The sequence below is a fragment of the Delphinus delphis genome, chromosome X (assembly GCF_949987515.2).
Source record: "Delphinus delphis chromosome X, mDelDel1.2, whole genome shotgun sequence".
Classification (NCBI taxonomy): domain Eukaryota; kingdom Metazoa; phylum Chordata; class Mammalia; order Artiodactyla; family Delphinidae; genus Delphinus; species Delphinus delphis.
Genome location: NC_082704.1, coordinates 63512558 through 63536717, shown reverse-complemented (window position 1 = coordinate 63536717; position 24160 = coordinate 63512558). Strand labels below are relative to the sequence as shown.

At 36.6% G+C, this 24160-nt stretch overlaps 1 protein-coding gene across 16 annotated transcripts in view; it reads right to left on the bottom strand.

Annotated features, from left to right (window-relative positions):
* The window catches only part of ATRX (ATRX chromatin remodeler), a 242762-nt gene that overhangs the window by 196905 nt on the left and 21697 nt on the right, over nt 1–24160 (bottom strand). The window lies entirely within an intron of this gene.

Here is a 24160-nt window from a genome sequence, read left to right as displayed (position 1 = left end):
CACAAATAAATATTGTTAAGATGACAATACTACCCAAAGTGATCTAGAGATTCAACTCCTATCAAAATTCCAACAGTTTTTTTCACAGACACAGTAAATTCCATCCTAAAATTCATGATGAATCTCAAGGAATCTTGAACAGCCAAAACAGTTGTGAAATACAACAAAATTAAAGAACTCACAATTCCTGACTTCAAAACTAACTGCAAAAGCAACAAGGATTTACTGTATAACACAGAGAACTACATTCAATATCATGTAATAACCTATAATGGAAAATAATCTGAATATATATATATATATATATATATATATATAAACTGAACTACCTTCCTGTAAACCTGAAACTAACACAATATGGTAAATCAACTATACTTAAATTAAAAAAACAAAACTAACTGCAGAGCTAAAATAATCAAAACAGTATGGTACTGGCAAAAGGACAATCATATAGAACAATGGAATAGAGAACCCAGAAATAAAGCCTTGCATATATGTGGTCAACTGATTTTCAATGGGAAAACGACAGTCTTTTCAACATGGGGTGTTCGAAAAAATGAATAACCAAATGCAAAAGAATAAAGTGGATGCCTGCTTCACACCACATACAAAAATTAACTCCAAATGCATCAAAGACCTAAAAATAGTAGCTAAAACTATGAAACTCTTTAAAGAAAATAGAGGGGGAATCTTCATGACATTGGATTTCGTCATGCTTTCTTGAATATGATACCAAAAGCACAGACAACAACAAAAAATAAACTGGATTTCATCAAAATGAAAAACTTTTGTGCATCAAAGGTCACTATCAAGAGAAGAAAAGACAATCCACAAAATGGGAGAAAGTATTTCTGAATCATATATCTGAAATGGTATTGATAACCAGAAAACATAAAGAAATTCTATAACTCAACTCCAAAAAAACCAAACAACCAAATACAAAAATGGGCAAAGGCACAGCAATCAGATAAGAAAAAGAAATAAAAGGTATCTGAATTGTAAGAGAAGAGGTAAAATTGTGAATATATGCAGATGACATGATACCCTATACAAATATTCCTACAGAGGCCACAAAAAAACTATTAGAACTAATAAATGACTTGAGCAAGGTAGAAAGATACAAGATTAATATACAGATAGCTATTGCATTTCTGGGGACTTCCATGGTGGTCCAGTGGCTAAGACTCTGTGCTCCCAATGCAGGGGGCCCTGGTTCGATCACTGGTCAGGGAACTAGATCCCACATGCCACAACTAAAAAGATCCCGCATGCCGCAACTAAAGATCCTGCATGCCACAACGAAGATCTCGCACACAGCAATGAAGATCCCACGTGCTGCAACTAAGACCCAATGCAGCCAAATAAACAAATAATTTTTCTTAAAAAAAGAAAAAAGAAATCTGTTGCACTTCTTTACACTAACAATGAAATATCAGAAAGAGAAAGTAAAAAAAATCTGATTTAAAATAGCATCCAAGGAGTTCCCAAGCGATCCAGTGGTTAGGACTCAGTGCTTTCACTGCCATGGCCTGGGTTCAATCGTTGTTCTGAAACTAAGATCCTGCAAACTGAACGGTGCAGCCAAAGAAATAAACAAAACTTAAAATTAAGATAATTTTTAAAAATAAATAATAATGATACAACAGCATACAAAAAAATAAAATACCTAGGAAAAAAACCTAGGAGGTGAAAGACCTATACCCTGAGAACTATAAAACATGGAAAAAGGAAACTGAGAACTAGGAAAAAGGAAACTGAAGTTGACTCAAAGAAATGGAAAGATATTCCATGCTCTTGGTTTGGAAGAATAAATATTGGTAAAACGGCCATACTATCCAAAGCAATCTACAGATTTAATACGATCCTTATAAAATTACCCATGACATTCTTCACAGGACTAGACCACATAATCCTAAAAGTAACAGGGAACCACAAAAGACCTGGAATTGCCAAAGCAATCCTAAGGGAAAAGAACAAAGCTGGAGGCATAACTCTCCCAAATTTCAAACAATACTATAAAGCTACAGTAATAAAAACAGTGTGGTATTGGCACAAAAACAGACATACAGATCAATGTGACACAATAGAGAGCCCAGAAATAAACCCACACACCTAGGGTCAATCAACCTTCAACAAAGGAGGCAAGAATATACAATGGAGAAAAGACAGTCTCTTCAACAAGTTGTGTTGGGAAAGCTGGACAACCTCATGTAAATCAATGAAGTTAGAACATTCCCTCGTACCATATACAACAAAAAAACGTAAAATAAAGACCTAAACATGAGACACGACACCATAAAACTCCTAGAAGAGAGCATAGGTAAAACATTCTCTGACATAAATCATACCAATGTTTTCTTAGGTCAGTCTGCCAAGGCAATAGAAATAAAAACAAAAGTAATAAAATGGGACCTAATCAAACTTAAAACCTTTTACACAACAAAGGAAACCATGAACAAAGTGAAAAGAAAACCTACGGACTCAGAAAAAATATGTGCATGTGATGCGACCAACAAGGGATTAATGTCAAAAACATATAAACAGCTCATACAACTCAATAGAAAAAAAACAAAAACAACCCAATCAAAAAATGAGCAGAAGACCTACACAAACATTTCTCCAAAACAGAAATGGACAACAGGCACATGAAAAGATGCTCAACGTTGCTAATTATTAGAGAAAAGCAAATCAAAACTACAATGAGGTATCACCTCACACCAGTCAGAATGGCCATCAGCAAAAGTCTACAAATAGTAAATGCTGGAGAGGATGTGGAGAAAAAGGAACTTTCCTATACTGATGGTGCGAATGTAAACCGGTGCAGCCACTATAAAGAACAGTATGGAGGTTCCTTCAAAAATGAAAACTACAGTTACCATACAATCCAGAAATCCCACTCCTGGGCATATATCTAGAAAAGACAAAAACTCTAATTCAAAAACATACATGCAGCACAATGTTCATAAAAGGACGATTTACAATAGCCAAGACATGGAAGCAACCTAATTGTCCATCAACAGATGAATGGATAAAGAACATGTGGTATATATACACAATGGTATATTACTCAGCCATAAAAAAGGAATGAAATAATGCCACTTGCAGCAACATGGATGGAGCTACAGATTATCATACGGAGACAGAAAAAGGCTAATATTATATAATACTATGTGTGAAATCTAAAAAATAATACAATGAATCTAAATATAAAATAGAAACAAACTCACAGACATAGAAAACAAACTTATGGTTACCAAAGGGTAATGGGGAGGGATAAATTAGGAGTATGGGATTATGAGATACATACCACTATATATAAAACAAACAACAAGGATTTACTGTATAGCACAGGGAACAATACTGAATATCTTGTAATAACCTATAATGGAAAAGAATCTGAAAAATAATACACATATACATACACATGTACACATATGGGGTTGGCCAAAGAGTTCGTTCTGTTTTTTGCATAAGATGGCTCTAGTAGCACTGTCATCTTTAACTTCATTCAAAACAATTTTGTTAGACTGTATTGTGACAGCTGTCATATCAGCATGCATTTTAAAAAAGACTTACTAAAATTAGTGAATTTTTGTGTAGCCATTTTAATATCGAACATGGATTAAAAAAGCAACATTTTTTGCATAATATGCTTTATTATTTCAAGAAAGGTAAAAATGCAACTGAAATGCACAAAAAGATATGTTCCGTGTATGGAGAAGGTGCTGTGACTGAAAAAATGTGTCAAAAGTGATTTACGAAGTTTCGTGCTAGAGATTTCTTGCTGGATGATGCTCCACGATCGGGTAGGCCAGTTGAAGTTGATAGCAATCAAGACACTAATTGAGAACAATCAACATTATACCACGTGGGAGATAGGCAACATACTCAAAATGTCCAAATCAAGCGCTGAAAATCATTTGCACCAGCTTGGTTATGTGAATTGCTTTCATGTTTGGGTTCCACATAACTTAAGCAAAAAAAACCTTCTTGATGGTGTTTCCACATGCGATTCTCTACTTAAAAGTAATGAAAATGTTCCATCTTTAAAACAAATTGTGACAGGCGATGAAAAGTAGATACTGTACAACAATGTGGAACAGAAGAGATTGTGGGGCAAGCGAAATGAACCACCACTAGCCATACCAAAGGTCAGTCTTCAGCAAAAGAAGGTGATGTGTATATGGTGGGATTGGAAGGGAGTCCTCTATTATGACCTGCTTCCAGAAAACCAAACGATTAATTCCAACAAGTTCTGCTCCCAATTAGACCAACTGAAAGTGGCACTCGACGAAAAGCACCCAGAATTAGTCAACAGCAAACGCATAATCTTCCATCAGGATAACGCAAGCCAGCATGTTTCTTTGATGACCAGGCAAAAACTGTTACAGCTTGGTTGGGAAGTTCTGATTCATCTGCTGCATTCACCGGATATTGAATCTTCAGATTTCCATTTATTTCGGTCTTTACAAAATTCTCTTAATGGAAATAATTTCAGTTCCCTGGAAGACTGTAAAAGGCACGTGGAACAGTTCTTTGCTCAAAAAGATTAAAAGTTTTGGGAAGATGGAATTATGAAGTTGCCTGAAAAATGGCAGACGGTAGTGGAACAAAACGGTGACTACGTTGTTCAATACAGTTCTCGGTGAAAATGAAAAATGTGTCTTTTATTTTTACTTAAAAACTGAAGGAACATTTTGGGCAACCCATTATATACACACATATATATGTGTATGTATATATATGTATGTATATGTAAAACTGAATCACTTTTCTGTACACCTGAAAGTAGCACAATATTTTAAATCAACATACTTCAATAAAAAATAAAAATATGCAGCTCAACAAAAAAAAATTTAATGGGCAAAGGACTTGAATAGACATTTCTCCAAAGAAGACATACAAATATCCAATAAACACACAAAAGGATGTTCTACATCACTAGTCATTAGGGAAATACAAATTAGAACCATAATGAGATAACACTTCACACCCGTTAAGAGGCTATTAACCCCCACCCCCACAAAAAAAAAGAGTAAAGAAAATAACAAGTGTTGGTGAGGATGTGGAGAAACTGGAACCCTGAGTGTGATGCTGTTAGGAATATAAAATGGCGCACCCACTGTGGAAAAACAGTATAGCAGTACCTCAAAAAGATAAACATAGAACTGCCATATGATCCAGTAATTCTACTTCTAAGTATATACCAAAAGAAATGAAAGCTGGGACACAAACAGATACTTATACATCAATGTTCATAACAGCATTATTCACAAGTGGCAAAAAGGGAAAACAACCAATACATCCATCAACAACAGATGAAAGGATAAGTAAAATTTAATATACTGGGTGGGCCAAAAAGTGCCTTCGGTTTTTTAAGGAAAAATAAAAGACACATTTTTCATTTTCACCAAGAACTTTATTGAACAACGTAGTCACCATTTTGTTCCACTACCTTCTGACATTTTTTCAGGCAACCTTATAATTCCATCTTCCTAAAACTTTTTATCTTTTTGAGCAAAGAACTGTTCCACGTGCCTTTTACAGTCTTCCAGAGAACTGAATTTTTTTCCATTAAGAGAATTTTGTAAAGATCGAAATAAATGGAAATCCGAAGGTGCAATATCTGGTGAATGCAGCAGATGAATCAGAACTTCCCAACCAAGCTGTAACAGTTTTTGTCTGGTAATCAAAGAAACATGCTGGCTTGCGTTATCCTGATGGAAGATTATGCGTTTTCTGTTGACTAATTCTGGACACTTTTTGTCGAGTGCCGCTTTCAGTTGGTCTAACTGGAAGCAGAACTTGTTGGAATTAATTGTTTGGTTTTCCGGAAGGAGCTCATAATACAGGACTCTCTTCCAATCCCACCATATACACAACATCACCTTCTTTGGATGAAGACTGACCTTTGATGTGGTTGGTGGTGGTTCATTTCGCTTGCCCCGCAATCTCTTCCGTTCCACATTACTATACAGTATCTACTTTTCATGGTCTGTCACAATTTGTTTTAAAAATGGAACATTTTTGTTACATTTAAGTAGAGAATCACACGTGGAAACAGTCAAGGTTTTTTTTTTGCTTAAGTTATGTAGAATCCAAACGTGAAAGCAATTCACATAACCAAGCTGGTGCAAATGATTTTCAATGCTTGATTTGGACATTTTGAGTATGTCGGCTATCTCCCATGTGGTGAAACGTTGATTGTTCTCAATTAATATCTCGATTTGATCGCTGTCAACTTCAACTGGACTACCTGACCGGGGAGCATCATCCAGCAAGAAATCTCTAGCACGAAACTTCACAAACCACTTTTGACACATTCGATCAGTCACAGCACCTTCTGCATACACTGAACATATCTTTTTGTGCATTTCAGTTGCATTTTTACCTTTCTTGAAATAATAAAGCATATTATGCAAAAAATGCTTTTTTTAATCCATATTCAATATTAAAATGGCTACCAAAAAATTCACCAATTTTGATACCTTTTTTTGAATGCATGCTAACATGACAGCTGTCACAATACAATCTAACAAAATTGTTTCGAATGAAGTTAAAGACAACTAAGTGCTACTAGAGCCATCTTATGGAAAAAACTGAACAAACCTTTGGGCCAACCCAATACACATGGTATAAAAGGAATGATATTCGCTAAAAAAGAATGAAATTCTGATACATGCTACACCACAGATGAACTTTGAAAACATTATACTAGCTAAAATAAGCCAGGCACAACAGAAGGAGAAACATTGTATAATTCCACTTAGATGAGGGTCCTAGAGTAGTCAAATGCACAGAGACAGAAAGCACAATAGAGGGCTGGAGGGGGGAGGGAATGCAGAGTTATTGTTTAATGGGTACAGAGTTTCTGTTTTGGAGATGATGAAAAAGATCTGGAAATGGAGAGTGTGGACGGTTACAAAGGACTGCCAATGTAGTTAATGCCACTGAACTGTACCCTTAAAAATGATTAAAAGAGTAAATTTTTAAAAGATATTTGATATATCAGGCAAATATTAAAAGAAAGCTCGTGCTGTATGTGGCCACTAAAGCTATGAATGAAGACATGCACAAACTGCAGTACTGTTTGTACTAGAGAAAATTTGAAAATAACCTAATTATCCATAAAAAACAGGATAGACAGATTATACATTCACATGATGGATGACCATATATGAATTAAATGAATGAACTAGAGCCATATGTATCAATATAGATACATCAGAAAATAGTTCAAATGGAATTTAAGCTTTAGCTACAATATTCTAATAACTTAAAGTCTGAAGGAAATGTAATTAATTTTAACTAGCATATTATTTTAATAATAAAGCAACTTAGCTTGCAGGAAGTACCTGAGGAGTCCTGAGCGGAGCTAGTTTGCACCTCCTGGCTCAGGAGAATGGGGGTCAGGGGTTAGAAGGGGTAAGGCAAAGCACCCCTCCCAGGACCAAGTGCCCTGCTTCCCACACAAGACACTGTTCCCAAGGCCAACCATGGCTACCTTTCAGCAGCTAATAGGAAAATGGCTTTGATGAATATATGAAGGAAGAGTAAAGATTTTGAGGAATACATGAAGGCAAGAGGAGTGGGATTGGCACTGTGAAAAATGGATGCAATGGCCAAGCCAGACTGTGTCGTCACTTCTGACAGCAAATCTCTCACCATAAAAACTGAAAGCACCTTGAAAACACAGTTTTCTTGAAAACTGGAAGAGAAGTTTGAAGAAACTACAGCTGTTGGTAGAAAAACTCAGATTGTCTTCAACTGACAATGCATTATGAACAATGTAACCTGTACTAGGATTATGAAAAGGTATCATAAAAATTGCAACATCACTTTAGAGAGGAACTAGCTTGTTAAACAATCTCAGTTCAATGGGCAAATCTTCACAATACTTCTTTTTTTCATTACTGTATTCTATTATCTCTATCACACATAATTTGCATGCAACTATTTCCAAGCATTGACTTAATTAGGATCATCCCAACATAGAAAATCCTAAAGATGCCACCAAAAAACACTACTAGAGCTCATTAATTTGGTGAAGATGTTGGATACAAAATCAATATACAGTAATCTGTTGCATTTCATAAAATAACAATGAACTATCAGAAAGGGAGATTAAGAAAACAATCCCATTTACCATCACATAACAAAGAATAAAACACCTAGAAATAAATCTCACTAAGGAGGTAAAAAACCTATACTCAGAAAACTGTAAGACACTGATGAAAGAAAATGAACATGACAACAAGCAGATGGAAAGATATACCATGTTCATGGGTTGGAAGAATTAATATTGTTAAAATGACCATACTACCCAAGACAATCTAGAGAGCCAATGAAATCCCTACCAAAATACCAATGGCATTTTTCACAGAACTAGAACAAATAATTCTAAAATTTGTATGTAAATACAAAAGACCCGGAATAGCCAAAGCAATCTTCAGAAAGAAGAACAGAGCTGGAGGTATCACACTCCCTGACTTAAAACTATACTACAAAGCTACAGCAATCAAAACATTATGGTAACAGCACAGAAACAGACACATTGATCAGTGGAATAGAATAAAGAGCCAGAAGTAAACCCATGCACTTATGATCAATTAACCTATCACAAAAGAGACAAGAATATACAATGGAAAAAAGAGAGTCTCTTCAGTAAGTGGTGCAAGAAAACTGGACAGCTACATGTAAAAGAACAGAATCAGAACATATTCTCACAACATATACAAAAAAAACGTAAAATGGATTAAAAACCTAAATATAACAGTGGAAAACATAAAACTCCTAGAAGACAGAAGATTCTTTGACATAAATCATAGCAATTTTTTTTGGATCTGTCTCTTAAGGCAAAGGAAACAAAAGCAAAAATAAACAAATCGTACCTAATTAAACTTAAAAGCTTTTGCACAACAAAGGAAACCATCAAAAAAATGAAAAGACAACTTACAGAATGGGAGAAAATATTTTCAAATGATATGACTGATAAGGGGTAAATATCCAAAATATATAAACAGCTCATATAACTCAATATTAGAAAAAAACCAAAAAAGATAAAAAATGGGTAGGAAACCTGAATAGCCATTTTTCCAAAGATATACAGATGACAAACAGGAACATGAAAAGATGCTCAACATAACTAGTCACCAGAGAAATGCAAATCAAAACCACAGTGAGGGACTTCCCTGGTGGCGCAGTGGTTAAGAGTCTGCCTGCCAATTCAAAGAACACGGGTTCAATCCCTGGTCTGGGAAGATCCCACGTGCTATGGAGCAGCTAAGCCTGACAGCCACAACTACTGAGCCTGCACTCTAGAGCACATGAGCCACAACTACTGAGCCCACAAGCCACAACTACTGAAACACACATGTTTAGAGCCCGTGCTCTGCAACAAGAGAAGCCACGACAATCAGAAGCCCATGCACCGCAATGAAGAGTAGCCCCCACTTGCCGCAACTAGAGAAAGCCCACATGCAGCAACGAAGACCCAACGCAGCCACAAATAAATAATTTTTTTTAAAAAAAACCCACAGTGAGATGTCACCTCGTACCTGTAGAATGGCTATCATGAAAACATCTACAAATAACCCATGTTGGAGAGGATGCAGAAGAAAGGGGACCCTAGTACACTGTTGGTGGGAATGTAAATTGGTGTAGCCACTATAAAAAGCAGTATGGAGATCCCGCAGAAAACTAAATGTAGAACTGCCATATCATCCAGCAATTCCAATCCTGGGTATATATCCAAAGAAAACAAAAACACGAATTTGAAAGGATACATGTACCCCAGTGTTCAGAGCAGTATTACTTACAATAGCCAAGATACGGAAGCAACCGAATTTCCATAAACAGATGAATGGATAAGGAAGATGTGGTATATACACACAATGGAATATTACTCAGCCATAAAAAATGAAGATTTTGCCATGTGCAAAAACATGGATGGACCTGGAGGGTATTATGCTTAGTGACATAACTCAGAGAAAGACAAACACTTCATGTTGTCACTTATATGTAGAATCCAAAAAATAAAATGAATGAATGCAACAAAACAGAAACAGTTTCACAGACACAGAGAACAAATTAGTAGTTACCAGAGGGAAAGGGGAGGAGCAAAATAGGAATAGGGGATTAAGAAGTAGAAACTACTATACATAAAATAATTAAGCTACAAGGGTATATTGTACAGCACAAGGAATACAGCCAATATTTTATAATAACTTTAAATGGAGTATAATCTACAAAAATATTGGATCATTATGTTGTACACCTGACATTAATATTGTAAATCAACTATACTTCAATTAAAACATTAGAATCAGAGATCAGATCAAGATGGCAGAGGAGTAGAATGTGGAGCTCACCTTCTCCCACAAATACATCAAAAAAAAACCATCTACCTGTGGAACAATTCTCACAAAACATCTACCAAACACTGGCAGAAGGCCTCAGACTTCCAAAAAGGCAAGAAAATCTCCATGTAACTGGGTAGGGCAAAAGAAGAAAGCAGAAAAGAAGAGAGAAAGGAATCGGGACAGGACCTGTGCCCCTGGGAGGGAACTGTGAAAGAGGAAAGGTCTCTGAAGACTAGGAAGCTCCCTCACTGGTGGGGAGATCAGACAGGACAAAGGGCGAGATTCAGAGCCTCGAAGAAGAACACAGCAACTGGTTTACAGAGGGCAAAGCAAAGAGAGACCTGCACAGACAGTGCTGCCCAGCACTCCCCAGTCTGAGATGCTCATCCACTGGGGAAGGTGGGGACTGGGCGCTGAACCTCGGGATTTGGAGGTCAGACCCAGAGGAGAGGACTGGGGTTGGCTGCATGGAGACAGCCTGAAGGGGCTAGGGTGTGGTGTGGAAGGTCTGGGCCCACCAGAGAGGCAAGGTGACATTGTTGGGGGGCATGCCTCCATAGGAGCATCCTTCTCCACACACACTCTCAGGCACTGCCTACATGAGCTCTGGGGGTGGGCATGAGCTGCCGCTGCCATCTCAGACTCCAGAGGCAGGCACAGACCACTGCCACTGCTGAGGGTCCCGCGACTGGGAGCCAACTACTGCCCCCGCCTTACTTGGAGCGTGCACAAGCCACACACCTGCACACCCCCTATCAAGGGGATAATGGCCAGCAAACACTGAGGAAAGAGACTGCAAGGATCCAAATCAAAAACAGCCCTCATGCCAAAAATCATTAAACCCATATGACCTATGCAGGAATGCTCCCGCATATAAATAGGGCTCCAAGACTACAGGATATAATTGTTTCTCCTAAACTCACAGAATAAGATAAACATAAGCAAAGTGAAGAAGCAGAGGAACCACTCCCAGTTAAAAAACCAAGAGAATTCCCCCGAAGAAACAAACAATGAAACAGACCTTTTCCGTCTAACAGACACCGACTTCAAAGAGGAGGTAATGAAAATACTGAAGGAATTAAGAAAGGTTATTGGCAGAAATGCAGATTATTGTAAAAAGGAACTAGAAACTATAAGGAGGAGACAAGAAAAATTAGAAAATTCATTTGCCAAGACGAAAGCCGATCTAAAGGCAATGAAAAGCAGAATGAATAATGCAGAAAAAAGAATAAGCGATCTGGAAGATAGAATAATGGAATTTACTGAAGCAAAACAGCAGACAGAAAACCAAATGAAAAATAAAAGAAAGCAGTATGAGACCTAGGGGATAATACATAGCATCCCAATCTACTAATAGGGATTCCAGAAGGAGAAGAAAGAGAAAAGGGAACTGAAAATGTATTTGAATAAATTACAGCTGAAAAGTTCCCAAGCCTAAAGAAGGAAAAACATATCCAGATACAGGAAGCACAGAGTCCCAAACAAGATGAACCCAAGCAGACCTACACCAAGACATATTATAATAAACATAGCAAAAGTTAAAGATAAAGAGAGAATTCTAAAGGCAGCAAGAGAAAAACAAAGAATTAATTAAAAGGGAAGCCCCATAAGGCTATCAGCTGATTGCTCAACAGAAACACCACAGGCCAGAAGGCAGTGGAAAAATATATCCAAAGTCTTGAAAGGGAAAAATCTGTAACCTAGAATACTCTACCCAGCAAGATTATCATTTAGAATAGTAGGAGAAATAAAGAACTTCTCAGAAAAGCAAAAACTAAAAGAATACAGCAATACTAAACCTATCCTAAAAGAAATATTGATAGATCTTCTCTAAATATTAAAGAAGCAAGAAGATATAGGAAGGAGGAATTCAAAATTTGAAAGTAAATCACTTTAATTAGCCAGTAAACAGATCAAAAAGAGAAAGAGAAAAAAAAACCTATTTGTGAAATTGATAATAAACACCAGGAACAGCAAAAGGATAAACACGAAGATGTAAAAAAGGACATCAAAATCACAAAATGTGGGGAAGGAGAGTAAGAAAATGCAGCTCCTTTTGTTTTTTTTGTTTGTTTGTTTGTTTTTGGTTCTTTTCTGTTTTTTTTTTTTTTTTTTGCGGTACGTGGGCCTCTCACTGCTGTGGCCTCTCCCGTTGCGGAGCACAGGCTCCGGACGCACAGGCCCAGCGGCCATGGCCCACAAGCCCAGCTGCTCCGCAGCATGTGGAATCCTCCCAGACCAGGGCACAAACCCACATCCCCTGCATCAGCAGGCAGACTCTCAACCACTGTGCCACCAGGGAAGCCCATGTTTTTTTTTTAAGAATGTGTTTGAGCCTATGTATCTAAAGCAAGCAGACAGAGGAAGGGGTTAAGATACTTGAAAAACAGAACAAACACAAATCAAAAACACACAATACATTCACAAAAAACAAAAAGGAGAACACACAAGCATAAAATAAAAGGAAATCATCAAGCCACAAAAAGAAAATGAAAGGATCAGGGAAGAAACAAAGAATCAACTGGAAAACAAGGTTTAATATGGCAATAAATACATATGTATCAATAATTACCTTAAATGTCAATGCTCCGATCAAAAGACAGAGAGCGGCAGACTGGATAAAGAAACAAGAGCCTACAATATGCTGCCTACAAGAGACCCACCTTATGGCAAAGGACACACATAGATTGAAAGTGAGGGGATGGAAAAAGATATTTCATGGAAATGGAAATGAAGAGAAAGTGAGCGTTGCAATACTCGTATCAGATAAAATAGAGTTTAAAGCAAAGGCTGTAAAGAAAGATAAAGACGGACACTATATAACGATAAAAGGATCAAAACAAGAGGAGGATTTTACACTCATCAACATATATGCACCTAATATAGGAGCACCCAAATACATAAAACAAATACTAACAGACATCAAGGGAGAAATTGATGGGAATACAATAATGGTAGGAGACTTTAACACCCCACTCACATCGATGGACAGATCTCCTAGACAGAAAATCAATAAGGCAACAGAGATGCTAAATGATACAATAGAACACTTAGACTTAATTGACATTTTCAGGACACTACATCCAAAAAAAAAAGACAGAATACACATTCTTTTCAAGTGCACATGAACATTCTCTAGGATTGACCACATGCTACGGCACAAAACTAACCTCAACAAATTTAAGACTATAGAAATTATTTCAAGCAACTTCTCTGACCACAAAGGCATGAAACTAGAAATCAACCAAAGGAAAAGAAATGGGAAGTTCATAGCGATACAAGCCTTCCTCAAAAAAACAATGTTTTTTTGTGACATAAATTCACTGCATTACTCCTAAGTGCATGTGTTTTTTTAGGTTTAAAATTATCATATGTGTTTATAATGCATTATAAAATATACAGTTCATTTATTTCTTAGTATCTGTAATTTCACTTATAAATTAACTAGTAATTCACAATTGGCTTTTCACTAATCCAACAGATTTTCTACACTTCCTTTATTTACCACAAGTTTAGTATTCATATAAGTGTTTAAAATCTTCTAACTTATGTCCTTATTCAAGTAAAATTATAAGAAATCCTTTTAACAGCTGCCCAATATTAACTATGTAAGCATATAATATAAAGCCTAATTCCCTATAAACTTTTTATGCCTTAATTTTACTCCCAAATGTGATAAAGGTCCATACAGGTTTCTACTATGCCAATGAATATCAACCACTGGAAGATCAAGTGTTAGGGTAAAAGGCGGAATTTTTCTTAGTGAGTCTACGCTGCCTTGGGTTTCCTTACATAACCATGACAAATTTTAACATGCATTTTATACACGCTGGCCTGATTTAAACCTCATGAAACCTCCCTCCTTATTACAGAGAACTGAGGCTCAGAAAGGCACTTATTTGCTAAATACAGCAAGGGAATTAAATAATTTGCACTTGCGTTGGAAAATCAGGAATTCTATCTCTAACCAAAGCCCACCCTATACCACATCCCTTAAGAAAACTCAAGGCACAGTGACTAATATAACTTAATGAACAGAAAAGTAGTTATCACACTAGTAGATAATCCTCAAAAGTCAGAACACTTCAAAGGACTAAGGATAAACTAAGATGTCCACAAAGTGCCTTCAGTTACTACAGCATACTTTTCCAAAGTTTTTCATCTTTGTTCATTGCTATCTTTGTTATCATTTTGAATACACTCATTGATTTTTTCTTTAATTTTTAATAAAAACACTATATGAATGCTTTAAATTACCTAAGTTCTCTAGTTTTACTGTGCATGCTTAATCCACTGAGCTTACCACACTATCCTTATTTGAATGCAGCAGTAACTAAACATAAGGTGTTAACAATAAGACAAACAAATCATCTTAAAATCAATTCCTAAAACTTCCAACTGAAATTGGAACCTGATCCTCACAAAGACCAAGACCTGAAAGATGTAACAAACAAAGGAGAGCACCCCCAAAAAGCCACAGATAGCTATGTCATCTCACATAGGTTCATTTATTTTAAAAAGTCAAAAACAAACAAAAAAACTAACCAGTCAGCTACAAAAGGTAAGGAGCTCAGAAGTCCTCACTCCTATGCTCACAACAAGAAAAAAGATAAACAAATTGCAAATCAGTAAGTTATCTTAGATCCATTAGAGAACTGAGGTCATAGGACAAATCACCAAAAAGAAAAAAAAAAGGAGAGACAGGCAGATACAGAGAATCACATTTTATCTGAAGTGCAAACACTTCAATAGTAACTGACGAATTATTGGAGGCCAAATACAGATTAGCTTGAGTGTTAAAAAATCCTGGTGTCCCAGCTGGGCACACTTTCCTGGGTTTTACCTCCAGGAGTGCCACAAGCTTTTCAGGTATTCATGAGGAAGATCTGAGGGGAAAAAATCCTCTTGTGCCTTGAGCAGGAGGAGGGAAAAGTAAACATATTAAAACTCACCCAGAGCATTCTCTTTTTAACAAAGTCATGCTCTCAAGGTAAACTACTTTACCAGAGCATTATGTACCTGGAGGAAGAGCAATTAGACAACCTCAGCCTCCTGGAGGTTTCCTGTCTCACCTAAGTAGTGTTGCAGGGGGAAAGGCTAAGAAACATTTCTGAAGGTCACAGCCCAGGGACCACTTAAAAAAGAAAGATGTAATTCATAAGATTACAGATCACTTTCCCTCTCTAACTCCTGGGATCCAATATGGTAACACTGAATTATAAATGAGAAAGCTACAAGATACAGACTCTGTTTGAGAAGGAATTCTTGGGCTTCCCTGGTGGCTCAGTGGTTGAGAGTCCGCCTGCCGATGCAGGGGACACGGGTTCGTGCCCCGGTCCGGGAAGATCCCACATGCGGCGGAGCGGCTGGGCCTGTGAGCCATGGCCGCTGAGCCTGTGCGTCCGGAGCCTGTGCTCCACGACAGGAGAGGCCACAACAGTGAGAGGCCCGCGTACCGCAACAAAAAAAAAAAAAGGAATTCTTAAGGAATCCCAAAGACAAAAGGGAAGGAAAAAAAAAACTAGGACAAGGGAACTAGAAGAAATAATGTGTTTAATGTGTGCTGTAGCACCTACAGCTACAGCACACATTAAACACAGCCCCATTCCTAGCCAGATTAGCATAAAATCTCACACTAAAAGTTTGATTTCCTATTACCAGAAATATCACATAGAGCTTTCAAAAAAATTACAAGTCCTGCTAAAAGGCAAGAAAAAACCCAATCTAAAGACACAAAGAGAGTATGAGAACCAGACTCAGAGAAGACACAGATTTTTGGAATTATCAGACAGGAAAATTTAAAATAACTATGACTAGAATGATAAGGACTCAATAGATAAAGTAGGCAGTGTGCAAGAATAATTGGGTACCATAAGCAGAGAGATGAAAACTCAAATAAATAAAATAAAATGCTACAAATCCAACACACTGTAAAAGAAATAAAGAATGCCTTTGATGGGTTCATCAACAGAATGGACATAGTCAAGGAAAGGATCAATGAGACTGAAGAGGAAAGAATCAGTGAGGCTGAGGACATGTCAATAGAAACTTTCCAAACGGAAATGCAAAGAGAAAAAAGAACAAATAAAAGGGAACAGAAAAACTATAACTGTAGAATAATTACAAAAGTTGTAACATACATGTCATGGGAATACAAAGGAGAAGAAGGAAAAGAGAAGAAATGTTTGATATAAAAGAATGGTGGAAATACTTCCAAAATCAATGACAGATACCACAGAAGCAGGATACCAAGCAGGGTAAATAGCAAATATCTACACCTAGCTATGTCATATGCAAACAGCAGAAAACCAAAGACAGAGAGAAAAATCTTTTAAAAAGCCAGGAGAAAAAAAAACAAAACATCTTATCTATAGAGGAACAAGGATAAGCATTCCATCTTATGTGTTGTCAGAAACTATGCAAGCAGGAAGACAGTAGAATGAATTATTTAAAGTGTTGGGGAAAAAAAACCCCACCAAGCTAGAATAATGTACCCAGCAAAATGATTCTTCAAAGGTAAAAGAAAAATACTTTCTCAGACAAACAAAAACCAAAGGCATTTGTTGCCAGCAGACTTTCCTTGCAAGAAATGTTGAAAGAAGTTCTTTAGAGAGAAAAAAATTATATGGGACTTCCCTGGTGGTCCAGTGGTTAAGACTCCACACTCCCAATGCAGGGGACACGGGTATGATCCCTAGTCAGGGAACTAAGATTCTGCATGCTGCAGGGCGTGGTCAAAAAATAATAATAAAAAAAAATTACATAGGGCAGAAACATGCATCTACATAAAGTAAGGAAGAGCGTTAGAGAAGGAATAAATGAGGGTAAAATAACATCTTTTATGTTTCTTATTCTTTTGTTTTTTTTTTTTTTTGTGCGTGGTACGCGGGCCTCTCACTGTTGCGGCCTCTCCCATTGTGGAGCACAGGCTCCAGATGCGCAGGCTCAGCGGCCATGGCTCACGGGCCTAGCCACTCCGGGGCATGTGGGATCTTCCCAGACCGGGGCACGAACCTGTGTCCCCTGCATTGGCAGGCGGACTCTCAACCACTGCACCACCAGGGAAGCCCCTATGTTTCTTATTCTTAACTGACCTAATAGTTAACTGTCCAAACTAATAACAGCAAAAATGCATTGGATAATTATAGCTTATGGATAAGGAGAGGAATTGGGAATACTATTATAAGCTATCTACAGTACTTGTGAAGTGGTACAGTGTCATTTAAAAATGGACTTAGACTAGTTATAAATGCATATTGCAAACTATAAGGCAACCAATAAAATGTTTAAAGAAGTATAATTTATAAGTTAAAAGAGGAAGGAAAATGAAATCATATAAATGTTCAATTAAAAGCAAAGGCAGGATAGCTGATTCACTTTGTTATACAGCAGAAACTAACACAACATTGTAAAGCAATTATACTCTAATAAAGATGTTAAAAAAAACAAAACAAAACAAAGGCAGGGACTTCCCTGGCGGTCCAGTGGTTGAGGCTTTGCCTTTCAACGCAAGGGGTGTGGATTCGATCCCTGGTCCTCCCAGCCAAAAACCAAAACATAAAACAGAAGCAACATTGTAACAAATTCAATAAAGACTTAAAAAAAAAAAGGCAAAGGGACTTCCCTGGTGGACCAGTGGTTAAGAATCCGCCTTCCAATGCAGGCAACGTGGGTTCCATCCCTGGTCGGGAAACTAAGATCCCACATGCCACGGGGCAACTAAGCCCCCGCGCTGCAACTACTGAGCCCATGCGCCACAACTAGAGAGAAGCCCGCACACAGCAACTAGAGAGAAGCCCATGCGCCGCAACGGAAGATCCCACATGCCACAACAAAGATCCTGCAACTAAGACCTGATGCAGCCAAAAATAAAATAAATAAATAAATATTTTTTAAAAAGACAAAAAAGGAGAAGGTAAAAAACAAGTACAATGAAGAGAAAAGTTACAAACATGGTAGATATTAAACCAACTATATCAAAATTCACTTAAAATGTGAATAATCTAAGTACACCAACTAAGAGAGTGTGAGGTGGATACAGTCAGATGTCAGAGAGGACTAAAACCAAGACCCAAATATATGCTGTCTACAAGAAATCCACTTTAAATATAAAGACAATGATTATAAGTAAAGGGAAGCCAAGGGAAATGGGGAGTTGTTGTTTATAGGGTGTAGAGTTTGTGTTATTTTTTCTTTTAAAATATTTATTTATTTATTTGGCTGTGCCAGGTCTTAGTTGCGGCATGTGGGATCTTTTTAGCTGCGGCATGTGAACTCTTAGTTGCAGCATGTAGGATCTGGTTCCCTGACCAGGGATTGAACCCAGGCCCCCTGCACTGGGAACGTGGAGTCTTAGCCACTGGACACCAGGGAAGTCCCCAGAGTTTCAGTTTTCCAAGATGAAAAAGTTCTGGAGATTGGTTGCACAACAATATAAAAATGTACTTAACATTATTGAAATGTACACCTTCAAAAGGTTTATGTTATGTTATTTTATCACAATTTTTTTTTAAAAAGTAAAGGGATTTCTATTCAAGTCCTTTGTACACTTTCTGAGTTGTCCTTTTGGTGCTGAGTTGCAAAACTTCTTTATATATTCTGGATATTAAATCTTTATCAGATATATGATTTGCATACATTTTCTTCTATTTCTGTGGGTTGTCTTCACTCTCTTGATAGTGTCCTTTAACACACACATTTTTTATTTTAATGAAGTCTGTATTATCTATATTTTTCTCTTCTTGCCTGTGTTGTTTCCATCTTATTTAGAGACCACTGACAAATCCAAGGTCCTTATGTTTTCTCCTAAGAGTTTTATACTTTTAGCTCTGAAATTTAGGTATTTTTAGTTGTATATGGTGTAAACTATGGGTCCAACCTTCTTTCACATGTAGATATCCAATTGACACAGCACCATTTATTAAAGAGACTATCAACATGGGTACAGAGTTTTTTGTTGGGGATGATCAAAGAGTTTTGGGTACACATGGTGGTGACTGTTACATATTGTGAATGTACTTAATGCCACTGAACTGCACATTTACAAATGGTTAAAGTGATAAATATTATGTTATGTATATTTTACCACAGTAAAAATAAACACAAGATATTACTTCATACCCACCAGAATGGGTATAATTTAAAAGATGGTCAACAGGAGGTATTAGTGAGGATGTGGAAAAATTGGAACCCTCATACACTGCTGATGTGAACATAAAATAGCACACTTTGGGGATTCCCAGGTGGTGCAGTGGTTGAGAGTCCGCCTGCCGATGCAGGGGACGAGGGTTTGTGCCCGGGTCCGAGAAGATCGCATATGCCGCGGAGCGGCTGGGCCCATGAGCCATGGCCGCTGAGCCTGCGCGTCCAGATGCTCCGCAACAGGAGAGGCCACAACAGTGAGAGGCCCGTGTACCGCAAAAAAAAAAAAAAAGCACACTTTACTATTTGTAAAATAATACAAAACTGAAAAACAGTTTTGACAGTTGCACAAAAAGTTAAACAGAGTTTCCATATGACCCAGGATTCCAAAAAGAAATGAAAATAAATGCCCACACAAAAATTTATACACAAATGTTCACAGCAGCAATGATTCATAATAACCAAAAAGTAGAAACAAACCAAATATCCATGAAATGATGAATGTATATTTTTCAGCAATAAAAAGGAGTAAAGTTCTGAGTCATCCTACAACATGGATGTACCCTGAAAATATGCTAAATGAATGTAGCCAATCACAAAAGATCACATACTGTATGATTCCTTTTACAGGAAATGTTCAAAATATGCAAATCCATAGAGATAGAAAATAAAATAGTGGTTGTCAGGATCTGGGGTAGGGATATGGGGGAAAATGAGGAGTAACCACTAATTGGTATAGGCTTTCTTGTTGGAGTGATGAATATTCTGTTGATGGCTGTACAGATTTGTGAGTATACTAAAACCACAAAATTGTACCCTTTAAATGGATAGACTGTGGTATGTGATTTACATCAATAAAGTTGTTAATTTTTAGAAAATGACTTGGACATTAGCTGAGTTGTTCAGAGATCTTTTGACAGCAATTGCACTAGAATTTAGACCTTTCATACAATTTCTACCCTGAACAAGAGTTAGGGGAAAAACTGACTCAAACTAAAAGTTTTAACAAGATCTGAGGATATTACTTGAATATCTTTAGCTTTAAAAGCAGTGAATAGGAAGTAATCGATCTGCTATACTGCTTGAATTTTTTGGTTCAGCACAGATTATAAAACTACGGAATAGAAACAGAAATTAAAATAAATCTGTTATCTATATCTTTTTTAAAACTCATCTGTCAAACTAGATAGCTACTTTGGTGCTTTGGAGGCCAAGTAGCAGTGAACACTGATTGACGATATTAAAAATGATGTAGAAAAAGCACAAGTTTCTTCTACCCAGGATCTCACCGTAGGATATCAAGCCTTTCATGAAGCTCTGCTTCTGAAAAATTCCACATTCAGTATTAAAAAAAAGAATCAAGGGCTTCCCTGGTGGCGCAGTGGTTGAGAGTCCGCCTGCCGATGCAGGGCACATGGGTTCGTGTCCCGGTCCGGGAAGATCCCACATGCCGCGGAGCGGCTAGGTCCGTGAGCCATGGCCACTGAGCCTCCGCGTCCGGAGCCTGTACTCCGCAACGGGAGAGGCCACAACAGTGAGAGGCCCGCGTACCGGAGGAAAAAAAAAAAAGAATCAAGTGTCCACACTTCATGTTCACAAGAGCACAAGGTTTTACAATATGGTTTTACAATTTCTGTTATCTACAATAAGACTTTTCCAGCCTTCAACTCTACCTGAATCTTACTATTGTAATATTCTTTCTATTTAACATTAATTGTTTAACAGTAATTTTATAGTGGGACATAGGAAGGATCAATGTACCACACAGTCTGGTATAAAACTTGTGCCGCAAATAAGGGAAGTTAAATGGTATCTACCCTCTAAATTCTTCAGAGATTCCTCTAGGTATCCTCTAAAAGACCTAGACTTTTTAAAGCCACATGCTTCTCTTGACCCTTGGGAAATGTTATTAACATCTTATACTTGAAGAATTTCTGGGAATACAACAAATTTTTGTTCCTTTACAAAAAGAAGAAAAGGGAGGGGAACAAAAAAAATACTGAAACAGGAAATAACACTGGTATCTCTTTTACATCATCTCAAAAAATCATTCAGGCCTCTTAGCCATCTAAGGACATAAAAATTAAGTATATGAGATGACAGGGCATATCCAGCATGGGCACCATAGAATAATCATCTTAGAAGATAAATTTTATTTTTCTGAAAACAGAATCCAAAATTTACCACAACAAACAAGGCACTACTAAAATATAAGACCTTTTTTTTGAGTCCCAAAACAAGAAGATATATTAAAAGTTAGTCTTTCATAAATAAGTATACTGAATACAAAGAGCCACTAAAAATCTCTTGAGTACCATTGAACATTTCTCTAAAAGCAAAAAGGAGGCAATCTCTTTTTTCACAAAAACTTGGATCTAACTTATTTGAGTTAAAAAGCAGAACAGTCTTTCTAAATTTTGTAGAAAACATCCCTTTATAGAAGTAAACAGAATAATCCAAAAGGAGTTGATCAGAAGCGAACTAATTATATAAACAATGCTTAGATATTAAAGTTATATAAAGATTAGCATGAAGAAAGGACTCAACTAAGAAGAAACAAGAGAAAATCAGTAAGTTCTACATTCTGATAGATGAGTAGAAAATAACCAAACAAACCTGTTCAACATCAACTCTAATCCTCCTATCTCAAGACGACTAGCGCTCCTAGTCTGTGTGTACTCATCCTAACATCTGAGTATCTTGTGCTGTATGTGTAACCTAACTCTATGACAGTCTTACCACCCAAAACTACAAATCATTCCTTGTCCCTCTGGTTAAACTTCCTCATTCATTTCTTTCAGTTGATGGATCCAATCCTGGAAATTTTAAACTAATATCAGCTATCAGAATGGTATTATCGTAAATAATAAATGGTAAATATCGTATCTTCTTTAACTATTAAATGATTTTCTTATCATTCCGCAAGACTAAATAAAAGAGATTCAGAAAAGGCTAACATCCTGAGTTTCTAATTTTCCAGTCCGACTTTAACATCTGAAAGTCATATCAATCTCTTTCTTTCAGTGGGCTGATGCCTCAGTGGAAAGATGAGCTATAATCCAGACGTTATAATATAAGCAAATCAGATACTTGTTAATTTAAGAGATATAACTTTGTTGAGATATAACTCTCTAATTGTTCAAGCTTTTTGGAAAATCCTTTAAAGCATCTGTAAAGCATTAAAATTTCAAAACAAAGGCAATTCAGGTCAGCTTCACAAATATCACTTGCCTGAAAAACTTCCATTTAAACTCTTCCCAAACTGACCTAAGAGTTTTAACCGTAAGTCAGTCAGATTTCACTTTTTATTCATGAGGAGTAAGATTCACTTATTCATTTTACAATATTTACCAAATGCTGAATATATTGTGAGTACGTAGTATTGCAATAAAAAATAAATACATAATACCTGACCCTAAGGAACTCACAATCTAATGGTAAAGAAAGGCTGTTAAGTATCCCAGGAATAATCTAGGGAAGAAAGGGGAACCATCCTTATAACTGTGAATTTCCTAATGCTTTTAAATCTCTCATACATGTAATTTTTTTCATCTAATTTTTATACAGTTTCCTTTAGGGTTAAAACTCTTAACCTTATTTCCAACACCTGCTAACCTCCATTTTAAAAAGCAAAGTTTGCTAGAGAATCAGGAATTTCCTGAAGAATACCTTGGGAAAGCAAACACTGAACCACGGATATTCCCTGTATTAAAAGAGAAAGGTGTAATGGTTTTATACAGAATCAAGAGAAAATAAAAATCAGTTGAGGGTGAGAAATATGCATAAATATTTGAAAAACTTAGATTTATTCCATTCGAGGCACATCTATCTAAATTCAATATATTCTATTCACTTTAACACAAAAATTAATAAGTGCAAGTATTATATCACTATCTTTATTTTCTAACAAAAGCATACTAAGTTCCCTCAAAAAAAGAAACCTTTGGAAAGTTTTTATTGGGATGAAGTACATTTTAGCTCAAAGGGAATGAACTTAGTTTTAAATAGGTTAAAAAACAAACTATCCTCAGATGAAGCAGAAATGCAATTTTACTTTGCCCATTGTAAGAAAATCAATTTTCTTCTACAACTTGAATCAGAGTGAATCTATATACCTATATATTGTAATGCAAAGAGTACTGAAATCCAATTTAAATAAGATTCTCATTTCTCTTTTGGTAAAGAAGGGGAGAAAAACAAAATCTAGGTTTTCTGAGAGAAGACAAAGTCACATAATTCCTATATCTATAGCTAAGCATTCAGTGCTTTAACGAAGCCCATCTACAAGCCATTGAGCTAATCATTTAATTTGTGGACTCCTACTCAATTTTGAGGGAGTTATAAAAAGCAAATCTCTCCAGATAAAAATAAAGCTTACGTCCCTAATCAATAAAAACGGAATCAGATAAAGTCTGCAATGCAATCACTAGCTAAATGGAGTTTTGATAACTGCTGATTAAGGTCTGAGATAGTATTAATGTTTTTACAAGAGCAACAAAACCATCATTCCAAGGGGAAAAGATATATAAACAGATTAGATAATCTTTGAAAATACAGTGTTTGGTTTATCTTTAGAATCTAGTGAACTCAATGCTCCAGGTGATAGAAACCTGAGGGGGAAGGTATGAAAAATCAGAATCAACTTATAAGTAACTTCT